We start from the raw sequence: 17,037 nt of genomic DNA on the forward strand, positions 1-17,037 counted from the left end.
ATAATTTTCATTGTTTACTCTAAAGGTAAACTGTAATTCAGTAACAGTCTCATTTTATACACATGAAATGGTTAATTTTAGTTCACAAATATATGTTATTTGAGGAGAGGACTGACAGACACATTCATCCATTAAATGTATCACGACTATGTATATATTTAATGTTTGTATTATATATATTTATAAATGTATGTGTGTGTCTCTCTCACACACACATATAAATATATCTGGTATAAAAAAGTTAACGTATACAATCTATTTGAAATTTTCAACCACTTTTAACTTCAGCAGACTTAATATTCTTTTAAAATCATACCAAGCTTCAAAACAATGGGTGCTCATGATTCTACCAGACCCACAAATAACCACAATGATTAATGAGAATAATTCTGGTTAAATTTTTGGAAAGGAAAAACAAGAAGAGGAAAGTGAAAAAAGTATTTCTAAGAAGCGAATCAGAGGACGAAATTAACTACCTTTGCAAATCCTACAAATGAAATAAGCAAGCAAGGAATGTAGCTCCCAGCAATTTACAAGCAGGAGATCATCACAAAAATGGAAGCCAAACTGTTATTGTTGTCATGTATTAGAACTTCAATTGCTTTTAATTTCTAGCAGCTTTCTTTCCTGCAGTACACTCTGTTAGGGTATGGGGCTGAATCACCTTCAAAGCCTTTCAGTCTTTCGTGAAAACACTCTTAGGAGCACAGAAAGTATGAAAAGCCAATTTCAGCTCCTAATGATCTGTCAATATCTGCCCAGTGGAATACAGATTTATTGATGATGATTAATTTAACTGGCCAAGGAGGTCATTTTTACATTTAATAACCAAATTAAGTATATATACACATTATATTTTCAGGTCTAGTTAAGGAAATGTATAGTGTAATGCTGGGAACATTAGAAAACTGAATTTCATTGGTATGGCATGTAGATATGCTGACATTTTTAGACTGAACAAAAAATAAATATTCAGTTAGTTACGTCAGATTTTGCAATGGTTCAACTCACTCTTTAGAATAAGTTCCTCAAGTATGATAACCAGTAGTATATTTAGTAACTAAACTGTATGTTACTTTCCAACAAGGGACCAAAGAGGCTAGTAAAGTCCGCACACACAGAAGCAAGTCCAAGCTATAAGAAGTACAGTTCAGTCAGAACGGCTACAAGGCTTTGATCTTGATTGCACTGTTGACATTTGTTGCCCAGTGAATTATTTTAGTAAGTTCACAGATCCTGATTCTGGACTCCGTAATATGTTCAGCAAGGTTGGTGTTACAATACTTTACTCTTGCAATTGACCACAAAAGTCAGTCATATGTACCTGAGCTAGCAAAGGGATTTGGGTCACAAAACATTTTCATGAAGGACTGCCAAAAAGTAATGGAGCTATGATCAGGTGATATTGTATCAGACTGCAGTGCATAAACAGGGGTTACTTACTAGTAACGTCTTTGGGGGTTGCTCTGTGCATTAATGGGATTTGGTACCTCTAACTTTAAGCTGTAGAATTGTATAGAAAACCTACACACATTGGGAGGAGGGGGGTGATTGGATGTCCTCATCAGCCCTGTCTATATAACACAGTATGCCCCCCAGCCCACCTCTGTTCCTTTTCCCAAGCCTACAAAGTCATGAAATACAAAGAACTCCCAAGGCAGAGGGAAAGGTGGCTGTATAGTGTGAATAAACAGAGACAACCCTTGAAGAACAACAGTTATTAGTGAATAACACTTTTTTCTTTTTTGAGGGCCTCTGTGCATTCCCACTTGCAGGAGATTAGGAAGCTGGGTCCCCCATTAGAGGAGTAGTTCTAGGCAAAAATGATTTGTACCATATGATGCTTAGTGTGCCTTGCCACAGTAAGCATCATATTGCAATTCTACATCCAACAAATAGTATTCAGTGAAAATATGAACAGAACTCCACGTTGCTGCTCTGAAAATCTCTTCAGTTGGGATCAGTCTCAAACAAGCTACAGAAGTAGCAGTAGCCCTAGTGGTGTATGTGTATCTTTAACCCTAGAAGTACTGGTTTTCTGACTAAAAAATAACAATATGTTTCCTAATCCAGTGTGAAAGAGTGTTCACTAATAGGCAGTCCGTTACACCTTTTCCAATAGGCAACAAATAATCTGTTTGTTTTCTAAGGATTTAGTCTTCTTCAGGTAATAATACAGGGGCCCTTTCACATCTGAAGAGCATAAATGGGACTCTCCTGGATGGATATTAGGTCTGAGGAAGAAAACAGGGAGGGTAGCAGATGCAAATCTCAGCCCATTTTAGGCATTATGCTGGGGTGAAGTCTCATAATGATTTTTTCATTGTGCATTATTATACGGGCTGGAGAGACACTGAAGGCACTGACATTGCTGACCCTCTTAATGGAAGTAATGCCATTTTGATAGCCAGGTACTCTAAAGAAGTTAGATACATTGGCTAATAGGACAGGTCCATTGACATTGTTAAAAGCAGGCTGGGAAAGGGCTTCTAGTAGAAGAAAAGTCATTAGTTATTCCAGTGGTCCCCAACCTTTTCATCTGGTGGGCGCCAGATGAAGGACTGTGGCGGCGGTCGAGCATCCGCCGAAATGCCGCTGAATTTCGGCGGCGATGCCTCTCAATGATGTTGCTTGTCCGCTGGCCAGGACGCAGGCGCACCGCGTTGGGGACTCCTGAGTTATTCCCTTAAGAAACTTGGAGACTGTGGGGGAAGCCAACAGAGCTTTGACTTTAATCAAGATGTATATATGATACACAGATAAACCTGGTAGAGTCACCTTTAGGAAGTTACCACTAAATCCTGTTATTTCAAATGCTAGGGATGCTCTAAAATCGCAAGGTAGAGTTCTGTCTAGACTGTAACAGTCCTCCTTGAACTCTGTGAAAATACAGAAAGCCCATGGCAGTCAACAGACTACTCCCTTAGTGTTGAAAAAGGAGGTCCAGGCACAGAGGAAGATGAATTGGCTGTTCTCTGATCAGCTGGAGAAGCCATCTATCAATATAACAAAGGCCACATTGGTATTATAAGTACTATGTTTGCTTTGTCCTCTCTGATTTTTCTTATATTCTGGGCATCCAGGAATGGGAGGGATGATATATTGATTATCGTAGAGGTGAAGGATCCATAGAGTTAGAGAGGTTTAAGATAAGTGAATTTTTCATTGCTTTGCTGGATGTGGGCACATGGAAAGAGGTGGTAGATAAGTCTGTTAGTGTGCATATTGGTTCAGGTAGCTTGTCTGAGTATCCTACTGCAGCTGCAATCTTATCATATGCTGAGAATGGGGTGGTGGGAAAAAGGGAATTCCTTTGGTGGTGGTGATAAGGGGAGGAAAAGAAAAGATATATAATCTTGTGTGACATTCTGTACTAAGAGTAAGGCACGGTTAAGATATTTGGTCTCAGTTCTGTGGCTGTAGGAGTGCATGTTGTTGGCTGGGGGAACCAGCTCTTTATTTCATGCTGTTTAAAGCACATTTAATTAATTTAATTAACTAATTTAATTAAGTTAATTAACTTTATTAAAGTCATCCATGATTTGATTATGGACCATAACGTTTCTGGGTGCAGTTCAGTGTGTTGGTTTTAACCTACAAAGCCCTAAATGATTTGGGATCTCATTACCCAAGAGACTGCGTCTCTCCCTATGTGACACTACCTCAGTTTAAAAGAAGGGGTCTTGACTTTGGAACTCACCCACCAGGTCTACCAGAGCTCCAGTTGTTATGCTTCCAGGCATACATTACAAAGCTCATCTTTTCTCTTATGTTTTGGGGTGAGAAGGGGTTAACAGGCCAGGGGATAAAGCAACTGTAAAGTCTGGGTTATCATGCTGGCTACTTTGGCCATTGTTTGCTTATGGTGTTCATTAAGTGTATTACTGACTTGAAATTGTAAGAATATTGTTTAAATTATTGTGAAGGACCTAAAGCCACTGTTAGTCCCTGAAAAAATCTAAATAAATAAAATGAAAACTGCATAATATACATGACAGAAGGTGTAATTTAAAGAAAATAGCAATGAAGTCACAACAATGGAATAAAACAGATTTTCATTGTCTTTAGCATAATATGTTTTTCAGTCTAAGAATGTATGAAGAAATATATCCTTAAAACTTACAACAAGCAGATCAATAAAACAACCACAAAATGGGTTGCATGGAAATATTCTGATTTAACCTATTTCTGATGAATTATTCAGAAATCCTTTTCACAGTTCCACTGCAAACCATAGCTTCTTTTTACATACAATATAAGTGGTATATCATTCATATTTCCATTTGTTTGACATTTTAAATATTTGCAATTTGCTTTCTCTGCTTTTCATAAGAAGATGAAATGGGAGAATTTAAATTGTTTAATCTCTTCATACGAGAGTATTTCTCTTTAAAAACAGAAAACTTAGGTTTGGTTTTATGTCAAGTTACTGAGTTTACGGTGTCTCTTTTACACTTAATAATTAAAACAGATTAAAAAATGCCAGTTGAATAAAAATTAGCCAGAACATTTATTTGTATCTGCTTGGTATACCCAGGCATCTCTAGACAACATAAAAATAGATGAAAATATGCAAAGATTAAAACTAGCCTCTATGATCAGTAGCTGTTGATGGTCATTGTTTACACTAATTTTCAACAATAATAATTTAACTTATAAAGTACATAAAGCAATAAAGTCCTAATGGACTACTTCACTAATTTACTGTGTGCAAATATTTGAATCATGTTTACCTAATAATCCATAGAGAACCATATATTGCATGGTTTTCATTTTCTGTTCTATTGCAGTAAGTGGTGCACTATGGCTGCAAGAGTGGTGCACTACACTGTGAGTGTGATTCAAAATATTTATGTAAAGAAAATAACTGGACTTGAGTTAATCCATAACAATCCTAACCAGATTTATTCACTAATTTGGCCATTCAATTTTAGCTTTTCTTGTTTACAGTATAACATTTATGATTTCATTCTATCAAAAGTAAGTCAATGAAACTTGATTTAAATAATAGGCTGCTAGTGTATCAAGGGTTTTTAAATAACAAGGAAATTTTTTCAGAGAAGTATCTTACTCAGTTTACTTTTGTCTAAGTGGAATTATGGTACAAGAAGAGATAGCAATTATAGCACCATAAATTCATATTATGTAATTTAACAGAAAATATGTTTAAAATCTTATTTAAAATATCTGTACAGTGAGCAGGACTGATGGCCTAGAAGTAATGATCTGTATTGCCAAGTGGGAGTTCTAGATTTAATTCTGTGCTCTGATCTCTCACCCCCTAAACTTACCAAGACTAGAAATATCACTGAGGCATTGGTAAGGCTAAGATTTTGTCACGCATATACTTAGTAAAAGTCATGGACAGGTCACAGGCAATAAAGAAAAATTCATGGAACCCATGACCTAACCATGACTTTTACTAAAAATATGCTTGACAAAATGGGGAGCTGCAAGGTCCCCACATCACCCATGGGGGGCCCCAGCTCAGAGCTCTGGGGTCCCCCCACTGCCCTTGGCTTCGAGCTTGGGGCATCCCCACCACCCGTGGTGGCTGGGAGCTTCGGGGCACCCTGGCCACCCATGGTGGCTTCCAGTTCATGGTGCCTGGGAGCTCCTGGGGCATGCCCCCCACTTGCTGTGGCTAGGAGCTCGGGGTCCCCACAGTTCCCAGCCACCACTGGTGATGGGGGACCCTGGAGCTCCCAGGTGCCACAGGCTCAAGTCACGGAAGTCTCTGGAAGTCACGGATTCCATGACCTCCCTGACAAAATTGTAGCTCTAGGCATTGGGCACATTTTCAAAAGTGCCTAAGTGACTCAGAAGCCTTAATCCAGTGGGAGTATGCTTAACCCAAGCAAAGCGACTGACAATGACAGGCTCCTAATTGTAAAGAACAACTGTCTGAAGCTGAACTCAGCAGCATAGAGGTGATGCTGGTGGCCAGAGGAAAGCATTTTGAAGAGTTCACAGTCATGGTCCATTCTCCTCTGGTTAAAGAGACACACCACAACTGACAATTGAATCTGTAGCTTACGAGCATTCCTGGGGGCTTACTGTCGCTAAACTCTCACATAGCAGCATCTGCAAGTAACTCTTTCTATCCTCTCCGGTTGGTCAGCAGATTTCATCCCATCCTCCTGGACAATGACATAACCTCTGTTATTTACAGCACTGTCGAATCTTGGCTGGACTTCAGTAATGAGATAAACCTGGGCAAGAAGGCTTCAGCACTTAAGAAACTCTAATTACAGAATGTACAGAATGCTATAGTGCATCTCCTCAGCAACACAGGCTACTACAAGCACATCACCCTGCACTCTCTACACAGGCTTATCATAGAATTTCAAACCATGACTAAGTTCTTGGTGTCTATGTTCAATGTGAACCGTGGGCTGGGCCCAGGATATCTAAAAAAACCCAAAAGCTCTGAGATAAGGACCATAGCAGATAACTGTGCTCCTCTGTTACAATGGAACTCTCTCTACAATAATGGTAAAGCTCTTCTGTGTGGGAGACAGAACTTTCTTGGAGGCCAGTTCAAGACACTGAAATGAACTCTTCCAGGAACTAAGGGCCATCACAAACCTCATCATCTTCTGCTCCAAGTGCAAAGTATACTTCTTTGACCTTGCCTTTTCAAACGTAAATACATAGCAACAGGCATATTTAAAAAAAAAACCCAAAACATGAAAACCTACCAAAACAAGACATTCAACTGCACATGCTTCTCCCCCTGGGGAGAGGATGACAGAACAAACACCTTGTAATAGATTTTATTCACAATGCTTAGTGCACCACTGGAAGGTGTTCAGATACTATGGTGATGAGTGTGGTATAAGAACCCATATAGAACAGAAGTATCCCAACCTGTCTCCAGCAGGAAGGATGTTGGTTGACATGCAAGGCTCAGATAAGTGGGAAAGTAAAGTGGAACAAAATTAGAAATCCACAGAGTTCAACAAGATGCAAGTATTTTCAAAATGATACTGGCTTTCTTTTTATTACAAGGGAAAAAAATCAAGCCCCTACTTTTTATCACAGTAATCGGAGCTCTATTAGACAATCAAAACAATATGATGTTATGAATGGTTGAAAATTACCTACTTCTTTACGTACTGTACTTATATTAATTGAAATAGTTCTTGTTTCAGTCACTAGGTATTGTTTTCACACTTGGGCTTCTGAAGACTACATACTAGCTGCCTTGAATAGAACGTATTAAAAATCTGTTTACATTGGCTGAAGAGGAATACAGGAGCTATGTCTCTGCAACAGCTTTCTCTAATTTTTTTAGTCATTGCAGAACATAGACTCATTTAACTTAGTCTTACAAAATTATATTCACACTTTTGCCCAGAGTAAGTTAATTATCTTGACAAGTGAGTACAATATCATTAATTGTTTCCTGAGCGTGACCATGGCAAGGGTGGGCATATTGATTTTATATATGCACAAGAACTTAAAATCAAGAAAAGTTGTCACAAAAAGTGACAGTTCCACAAAGCCTAAATCTGGAAGTGCCTAAATCTCTTTTGAAAATGAGATTTATGCTCCTCAATCAGTTAGGCGTTGCAATGCTGAGCACAGTAACACCTAAATACCTTTGAAAATATGGGCCTGAGAGATTAAGGTCAAAAGTGTCCATTGATTTTGATTGCCCAGTCTGAGATGCCTAAGGCATGCTTTTTCACAGTACTTATAATCGTATAGTACTCTGCATTCAAAGCATAGCTCCTGTTGACTTCAGTTGCAGCAGTGAGTGCATAGCACTTCTGCAAATCAAGCTAGGAATCCTAAAAATGAGGAATAGACAATTCCTGTTACCACCTGTGAAAAGTTTCACTTTCAGTGACATGCCCAGTATCACATAGGAACTTTGTGAAGACACAGAGCAATTCTCCTTGGCAGCATTCAACTGGCCTTAACCTTATCCTTTCTCTTTCTGCAGTACCCTGCTGTCTCTCTCACTACACATCTTCCAGCTTCTGCAGCAAATGAGGAAGGGTCCTACTGACAACAGACTCCTTCAGTACAGAATCCTGATTCATCCCCAGAGCAAGTTCATCGTGTACACTGAATGAGGTAGGGCTGTGGAAAAAATGTAATCATGTAATTAAAGACTGTATCATAATGTGTACACACATGGGTGCCCAATTAACGTTACACAGGCAAAAAAAAAAAAACACCCAGAAATTCCATCATGTGACATCATATTGACACCCACATGGGTGCTCGGCATGTTTGGAATCTTTAGATCCATCACACAGACCTCTGCCAATTGAGCTAATGGAGTAACTGAGCCATAGTAAGCTGTCACCATCTATGTGGACCAGGACTAGGGGGGGATGAGAGACACGCTTTGCCAATCGGTTTCACAGACATTTGCTGACAGCAGAAGAATTGTAGAATTAAGAATTAAGAATCATGTGTTCCATTCCAGACTCTGGAAAAGAGTGTGCTCTGCTGGACACAGACCCTTCTGCTCTATTTCCTCCAGCCTGTCTTTGTCCCAGTCCTGTCTCTTCTTCACTCTTTCCTCTTTCACTCAGCCTCATTCTCGTGGTCTACCCAATCCCAGTCTCCACTCCTCAGATTTTCTCATCCCAGTTCGAGTCTCCTTGGCTAGCCAATCCTAGTTCCCTCTTCCTCCTCGTCCCCTGTCTCCTTGCCTAGTTAGTACCAGTTCTACCTTCTTGGCTCCTCACCCACTCTGATCTCTCTCTCTTCACTCCCACTGGTTCCCAGTCCCAGCTCCCTCCTCATGCTCCTTATCTTCAGTCTTCACCCATACCTTCTCCTTGGCTTCTTGCCAGTCTCAGTGCTCCCCCTGCAAACTGTCTTCTTGTCAGGTCTGTCCCATTCCTCCCTGCCCCCGTTTACCTTCAGCTCTTTTCCAGTCCAAGACTCACCTCTTCCCCCAGGTCCTCATCCAGTCTCACAGTATTCCAGTTTCACAGTATTCCACCCACCAATGGCTCTCAGTCCCTCTCCCATTTCTCTCCTTGGTTACCAAACCCAATTTATTGGGCCAATCGCTCCTAGCCTCCCCACCTCTCATCTCCTCTGACCAAATAATTCAAAGCATTCCCTTTCCTTAGTTTCAGTCTCTTTGCATAGCCAGGCCCAACCTCCCCTCTCACCATGGCTCCCAGTCTCAGTTTCTCTCCCCAAACACAGTTCAAGTCAAACCAGGCTCCTCATCCCCAACTTCTGCTTTCCCTCTCCCTGTCCAGCTCTTGTCCTCTCTGCATTCGAATTAGACACCCTCCTCATCCATGCTGCCTGGCCACCAGCACGGGTGGGGGTGTCATAAACAGATAGCTAAGGGTTAATGTTCTTTTACCTGTAAAGGGTTAACAAAGGGAACCAAACACCTGACCAGAGGACCAATCAGAAAACAAGATTTTTCAAATGTCAAGGGAGGGAAGTTGTTGGGTGGGTGTTCTTTGTCTTGGTTCGGTGGCCCTCTCGGCTCTGAGAGTGATCTCTCTATCTCCAGGCTTTCTAATCTTTTGTTTCCAAGTTGTAAGTACAAAGATAGACAGTCAATAGGTTTATATTGGTTTTTTTTGTATTTACATGTGTGTAGTTTGCTGGAATGTTTTAAATTGTATTTTTTTTAATAAGGCTGTTTATTCATTTTTTGTTTTAAGCCATTGACCCTGTATATTGTCACCTTGATACAGAGACCATTTTTATGTCTTTTTCTTTCTTTTTATATAAAGCTTTTTTTTAAAGACCTGTTTGAGGTTTTTTTTTTTACTGGTTAAGGCTAAGGAACGAAGGGAGGGGGAAAATCTCTTTGTGTTAGATTTACTAAGCCTGAATTTGCATAACCTCTGGGTGAGGGGAGAGAGATATTTGATTTCTCAGTGCTTGTGTTTCAAGGACTTGAAGCAGGGAATCTCCTAGAGTACCCAGGGCGGGGAAATCTGGGAGGAGGTAAAGAGGGGGAAGGGAAGTGGGTTAGTTCCCATTGTGGTGAGACTCAGGGCATCTGAGTCTTGGGGTTCCCCAGGGAAGGTTTTGGGGAGACCAGAATGAGCCAGACACTGGAATTTTCTGGCTGGTGGCAGTGATATCAGATCCAAGCTGGTAATTAAGTTTGGAGGTTTCATGCTAGCTTCTCATGTTCTGAACTCTAAGGTTCAGATCTGAGTAGGAAGTTATGACTGGGGGGCACTGAAAGTACAAGAGAGACAGGGTCCCTGCTCTCGGTTCTGATGCCTGGTTCTGTCCCAGTCTGGAAGAGTCAGCATCAGCAATTACAGGGAACTTCCTTCTGGACCCCATAACTCTGCACTGAAGCATCCTCCATTCCTCTATTGGGGATGGCATTCTCATCCTGTTCACACGTAGGAGCTGTAAGGGATAGAGCATGCTCAGTGTGGACAGATTCTTCAGAAATTTTAGTTGCTAAACTCTAAGAAGTCTCTATTATTCATGTGAGAACTGCAATGTTTCAAAGACATAACTTGAACATATTTGGATGGATTTTCACAGGAACAGCTAACAGCATATCCCTGATGCAAAGTGCACCCTGTCAAATTTCAAGTCCTTGTTCCAAAGCATAGTGGCACTAGAGTGTCTCAAAGGAAAGGTCACCAGATTTTTTTTAACACTGCCAAAAAATATATTTTTTCCTAACCTCATTCTCAGAAATAGTTGAACCATTTTGTCTGAAATTTTCACATACATCCCCCAAAATTCAGCCTGTGCCAGACAGCTGGCATTGAAAACAGGATCTCAAAATGAGCAGTGTCGGGTAACCATAAAATGACACCAGTTCTGCCTGTAACACAAATACGTATGTGTGTGCATGCACACACACACACAGAATAAATAGTTATACCCATGGGGCTGATACAAAGCCCACTGAATTCAAAAGAAAGGATCTCATTTAAGTATTAGGGTGCTGCATCTGGCCCTTATATGCATTCTACTATACATTATAAACAGCAAAATTATTGAAAAATTTAATGTTAGGAATGAGTGATAAAGTGCATAAAAGAAACAATAACAATGAATAAATAATAACAATGCAATAAATATATTAAACATAGAAAAAAGGGACCTTTTCAAAAATATGTTTTGTTTTTTTTCTTCCAACAAGCAGTCACAGAAACATTCTATGGCAGGGGTGGCCAACCTGAGCCTGAGAAGGAGCCAAAATTTACCAGTGTACATTGCCACAGTAATACATCAGCAGCCCCCCCATCAGCTCGCCTCCCAGCGACTCCTGCCCACCAGCAGCCCTGCTGATCAGTGCCCCCCTTTTCCTCCCCTTCCCAATCAGCTGTTTCATGGGGTGCAGGAGGCTTTGGGGACAAGGGAGAGAAGTGAGGGCATGCAAGCCTCAGGGGAGGGGGCAGGAAGGGGTGGAGTGAGGGCAGGGCCTGTGGCAGCCCCTGAAAACTGGAAGGTTGGTGCCTGTACCTCCAGCCCCGGAGTCGGTGCCTACACAAGGAGCCGCATATTAACTTCTGAAGAGCTGCATGTGGCTCCGGAGCCACAGGTTGGCCACCCCTGGTCTATGGAGAATGTTCCTCCTCAAATAGTTTAATGAAGAATTGGGGGAAGCTGCAGGTGGTCCTCTATACACCTTTTTATTTATATCTCTTCAGTGACAAAGAGTAAAATTCGGGAAATATCTTTATCCAGGTTTAGGAAACGAAAATTCTTCTACTTTTCTTTTAACAGCTCTATAGCTGAATAACTGGGAGTTAAAAGATTATAAGTGGCATTGAAATTGCCCTCAGTGAAAGAAGTACCAATTCAGAGAAACTGATTTTGATTTGATTGAGTTTTTTTAATATTAATATATCTGAAAATCTTGGCTAAAATCTCATGACCTAATCTCTTTCCAAATCCTGCTGCAGAAAGAGAGGAGAAAGAAAAAGTATGCTGAGCATACTACTTATGCTAGTTCAAAGTAGATCAACAGCTTCTTCTGATTCTTATTCGGTTTCTAAATGAGATGTGAAGTGTTTGGGGAACCAAAGAACAATTTTCAGATTTATCATTAAAGTGATTAGAGATTCAGTAAAGGAAACATGAATAGCAGGAGTTCTTATTCCACTGAGTAGATTCAGCAGAAGCTGCTTAGGCCTCAAAGTTTAGTGAACTATAATAAGCATACAGCTTCTTAGTGGTTCTCTTTTTTAACCATGGTTTCAGGAGATTGGTGTGTAGAATTTAGTAAGTTTGATTGGCGACAGTTTTTTATCTGTAAATTATTTTCATTCTCAGTTCAGACAATTCATAGACACAATCATATGAAAATAGGCTAGAAGTCTTGTTCTTCATGTTTCTTCTTCTACAGGCTAAAGAAGAGGCATTTGCAACCAGAAAAGCTGCCGATGTGAATTTCTGCAGTTTCCCTTAAAAATGTTCTACTCCATCAGATAGTAAAACATTCTTAGTCCCCTACCAACTCTACTTGCACATACTATCCAACTGTCACCTACCCTGCAGGAGAGCATAACTGTACCTGGTATCCAAATAGCTGGAGAAATCCCAACACCAGGGAGCCCTCATTATTGTTGCAAGGCATTACTTAAATATAAAAATAAGTTTTCATAGTGATTTCAGGACCCTCTAAAGGACTAAGCCCTTGTCAATTCTCCATTCTTTCCTGCCTCTCTATAGGTCAGTTCAGAGAACCTACTCATCTGGATCAGTGGAAGAGAAACACAAAAAACAATAGATTCAATCTTCAGCTGTGCTGAGCTCACATTTGACACAGCTGAGTAGTAAGAAAAGGTTATTCTAAACCACCTTTCTGTTTCCTGTGATCCTGGGACTGGGTGGTGGTCAGACCAACCCCTGGCACAAATGAGGGCAACTAAAGGGCTGCTCTAACCTGCACCAGCTTGAATCTATCAACTATTTTCCAATCATAGGGTAAATAAGATTAGCCAAATTGTAAGTATCTACTATGAGCAAAATTGCAAGAGGAATAAGCACATTCCCAATGCCCTGTCTGGATCATGACTTTGGGTAGGGGAAACACAGCTCCATGGGGCAACTACTCCCCTCAAGAGCAAGTGGGTAAGGTGGGGACAGAGAGGGCAGAGCCTTAGATGAGCCCCACCCAAAGCATTTGTTGGTGAAGCTGAGTGTGTGAGGGGAACTCTGCTATGCCCAGAAGAGTGCTATAGCAAATACTCGCTTTCCAGGAAGAAGGGGGAGCTCTGTGAATAATAAATCCTTCCTAGGTCTCATCCTGCTGTGGTGCAGCTGTGCACCACCTCTTACAAAAGGGTATTAGCGATGTCTCAATCCAACCTTATGGAAATAGCTCTGGAGCATCAAGGTCTGTGGTTGTGACGTGTCTACTTTCCCCTGCCAAATGACTTCAGTTCCGTCCTTAATCAAATTGCTCAGGATCCTTGCTGTTGGTTGCTTTGTAATTAACATAACATCTGGTGTATAGGAATTCCTTTTTTTTTCCTTGTTAAACACAGTATTCCCTCACACTCCCAAAACAGTGCATTTACTAGAGGGGCAGGAGCAGCAGTCAGTTTGGATTGCATAAGTAGCTAGAAGTAGGGTTGATTTCATAGCAGAGACTTACAAAAACAGAAAATTGTCCAGAACTTCTATCCATACTCTATTAGGTCACCTCTACTGGGATATAAGAGGCAGCAGGGGTGTATTTTGTTGACCTATGTAGTGTACTAGTCAAAATGGTTACTGGAATTTGAAGATTTCAGAAACCCTTGATATTAAGTGAGCTATACTGAAGCAATCATTTCCCTGAAATTTAAAGTTTACTTATTAATTATTAGTTTGGGAAACAAAGTTCTATTTATATATTGTACATCATTTTCTGTTGGCAGTCTCACAGCTGACTCTTTAGAATAATATAGAGACTTTATGAACATGGAGTCTCATGACCTTGCTTGAAATGAGTTTTAAATTTGGATGAATGATAAATAGTTCCCAATGGAAGGTACTTGAGACATCTTGCATTATTAAGTCAGTTCATCAAATTATAGAAGACAAACTGACATTATCTGATAATTCAGCTAATGTTTAGGTTAGTATTAGCTAGAACTATTTACTCTGATTACAGATGACAAAGGCTAATGAAAATATATCGGATTTATGTCAACATTCAATATATTGTAGTAAATCCAGAGAACCAATTGTACTATTATATATGCAATATCATTTAACAATTCATCTAAGCAGTAATTTGATTAAAATATAATTCATTCCTAAGGCTCAAATACTAAAATGTTGATACCATTGGCACAAATCCTGGTGTTAAGCATCATTTTGAAACTGTAATAAAAAACCAATCATTCTTTTATTACAAAATTACTTACTGGGATTGCTAAACTAAATGAACCTAGATGTCTTAATTCTGGCATAAAAAGCATTATATAACATTTACCATGTACACAATGTATAACAGGCAAAAAATATGGTAGCCAGAGCCAGATTAGAGAATTTCTCACAATGAATATATCAGTACAATGAACTGAAACAACATATTAGAAACAATGATAAAACTACCATGAAACGTTCATTTTCATGTAACATTACTTTTACATTTTAAGCATAAATAGTAACAGGGCACTCTAAACTTACTTGTGATGTCTGCAATTGTGTTGCAAAACATCACCATAACCATTTTTGCAGTAGCACCTAGGTGCCCCAGTCAATGACCAGGAGCTCATCATGCTAGGGGCTATACAAACACAGAACAAAGGCCCCAAAAGAGCTTACAGTCTAAGTATAAGACAAGAGATAACAGATAGATGCAGACAGAGATGTAGGTGTAGAAGGAAACAATGAGACCAGTATTGGTCCGCACCATAGTCATCTCAGCACACCAGGTACCTGATCATTGACAAGTTTTTGCAGGCATCACACCGACTGAGTGAGTTTTAAGGAGGGATCAGAAGACCACTGCTGCAGGTTGCAAGTTTGGAATGTTGATGGACAATGGCAACGTAATACTGCAAGTGAGGTAGAGACCTAATGTTTATTCACATCTTGTTTACCTCCATACTCAGAGACACTACACTGCTCTAACTATAAATAAGACCTTCTGTTAGACCATAAATATCTCGAAGATGACTGCACGATTAAAATATGTATGAAAAACAAAGTACTTTCAAAATCAAGGCTGTTTAGGTTATCACCATGGTGCTGCTCAGATTAATGGAACTACACATAAACTAATTGCTTCCTGTTACTGCATCCTGATCTTCCTTTTTTCCAATGTGAACACAGTCCTTATTTTTTTGTGAATGTTCATACATTCCGCACAGTTTTGGATGCTTGGTGACAAAATGCAAGGGTGTACGTGGTGAGCCATGCAACTTACCTACCAAATTCGTTACCAATCTCTTGAGTGTTTTTGCAATTCAGGAAAATGACTTCTAATTCACAAGTTATTTCACAGAGACAAAGAAAGTTGAACAGATACACACAGTAGAAAGTGAATTTTCATAATCATGTCCCTACATTCCATAGCTTATTTTTGTTTAAAGGACATGTTAAGACTTAATTTCTCTTCTTTGTGAAAACAATGGAAAGGAACTATTTTCCCAGTCTTTTTTTGAAAAATGTAGGAGGAGGGTTCAATACTATTTTGTTTCAGATAAAAAACCAATGTATGATGTGTCAAGCCTAAAGAATTTAAGTCTAACCTTTTGATAAGTCAAATGATCAATGGATCCAATTTCATTTACTATGTACTTAATTTCTGTAAAATACCTTCAAACTGCAATATTATTCCACAAAATTAATCAGTGACATTATGGGATCAGCAATTTTTCCCTTTGTAAACATTCCAAACACTTGTAAATACTTGTACAGTTTTGCTAGAATAATAGCAACTGTTTCATTCTACTTTCGTCCCAGATAGCAGAATGGATGATCACATTACAGGAACAACAAGGAGTCTGGTGACACCTTAAAGATGAATAGATTTATTTGAGTATAAAACCCACTTCTTCAGATGGCCCATGAAAGCTTGTGCCCAAATAAATCTGTTAGTCTTTAAGGTGCCACCAGACTCCTTGTTGTTTTTGTGGATACAGACTAAATGGCTACCTCCTGATACTTGACACATTACAGGAGTAACTCCTGTAACTAAATGCTGAAAACCTCCTCATTTTCTGCAGGACAAAATTTACAACTACTCCTGGACCTACTGTTTACCCATAGAATATCAAGGTTGGAAGGGACCTCAGGAGGTCATCTAGTCCAACCCCCTACTCAAACCAGGACCAATCTCCAGACAGATTTTTACCCCAGTTCCCTAAATGGCCCCCTCAAGGATTGAACTCACAACCCTGAGGTTAGCAGGCCAATGCTCAAACCGCTGAGCTATCCCTCCCCCCCATGTAACTAACAGATTAAAAACTCTAGCCTACAAATTATTTTTGCTTTTCTAGGCATTAAATTATTGAATTATCCTTCTTTCCTTCGTACTTTCATACACTTTCTGGGCTGCATTTTCAAAAGGGCCTATCATTTGTGCAAGTGCAGATCAGATAATGGTATAGCTTTCAAACTGATGAATGCAAATGCCCATTTGCACACTCAAGAACCACATTCTCATTTAATGTGAGTACAGCTCCGTTTACAGCAGTCGAAGATCTTTCCATGAAGGTGCGTTCAGCACATTCATAGAAGACAGACTTCTTTGTAAATTCGGCTCATATGACCCAATTAATGACAGGTATAGTTCCACTAATGGAATTTAGCCTGTGATGTTTAGTTTCTCTTTCTTGGTGGATATATGTTAAAATTGTGGTTATATTCTGAAAAGTGACACTGTAAAGTAGCATTATGAGATTGCATGTTTATCAACTCTCAATTATTCTGAATCAAATTTACTCAGTTTACATGTAAACACACCATTTTCTAATTTCCAGCCCTACTCATTCAACCAGAGATCTGAAAGTCAAGTTCTGTTCTTTCTCATACAACATCACCAGTAATAAAGACTCTATAACTGAAATACAGTAATAATTCCATTAATATCAAACCACGGCTTTGCCAGAAGGAGTA

The 17,037-nt window shown here is 39.6% G+C and overlaps 1 protein-coding gene across 8 annotated transcripts in view; it reads right to left on the reverse strand.

The window, feature by feature from the left end:
* SSBP2 (single stranded DNA binding protein 2) overlaps positions 1 to 17,037 on the reverse strand; it is a 548,369-nt gene that overhangs the window by 65,420 nt on the left and 465,912 nt on the right. The window lies entirely within an intron of this gene.

This window comes from Gopherus flavomarginatus, chromosome 3, assembly GCF_025201925.1.
Source record: "Gopherus flavomarginatus isolate rGopFla2 chromosome 3, rGopFla2.mat.asm, whole genome shotgun sequence".
NCBI lineage: Eukaryota > Metazoa > Chordata > Testudines > Testudinidae > Gopherus > Gopherus flavomarginatus.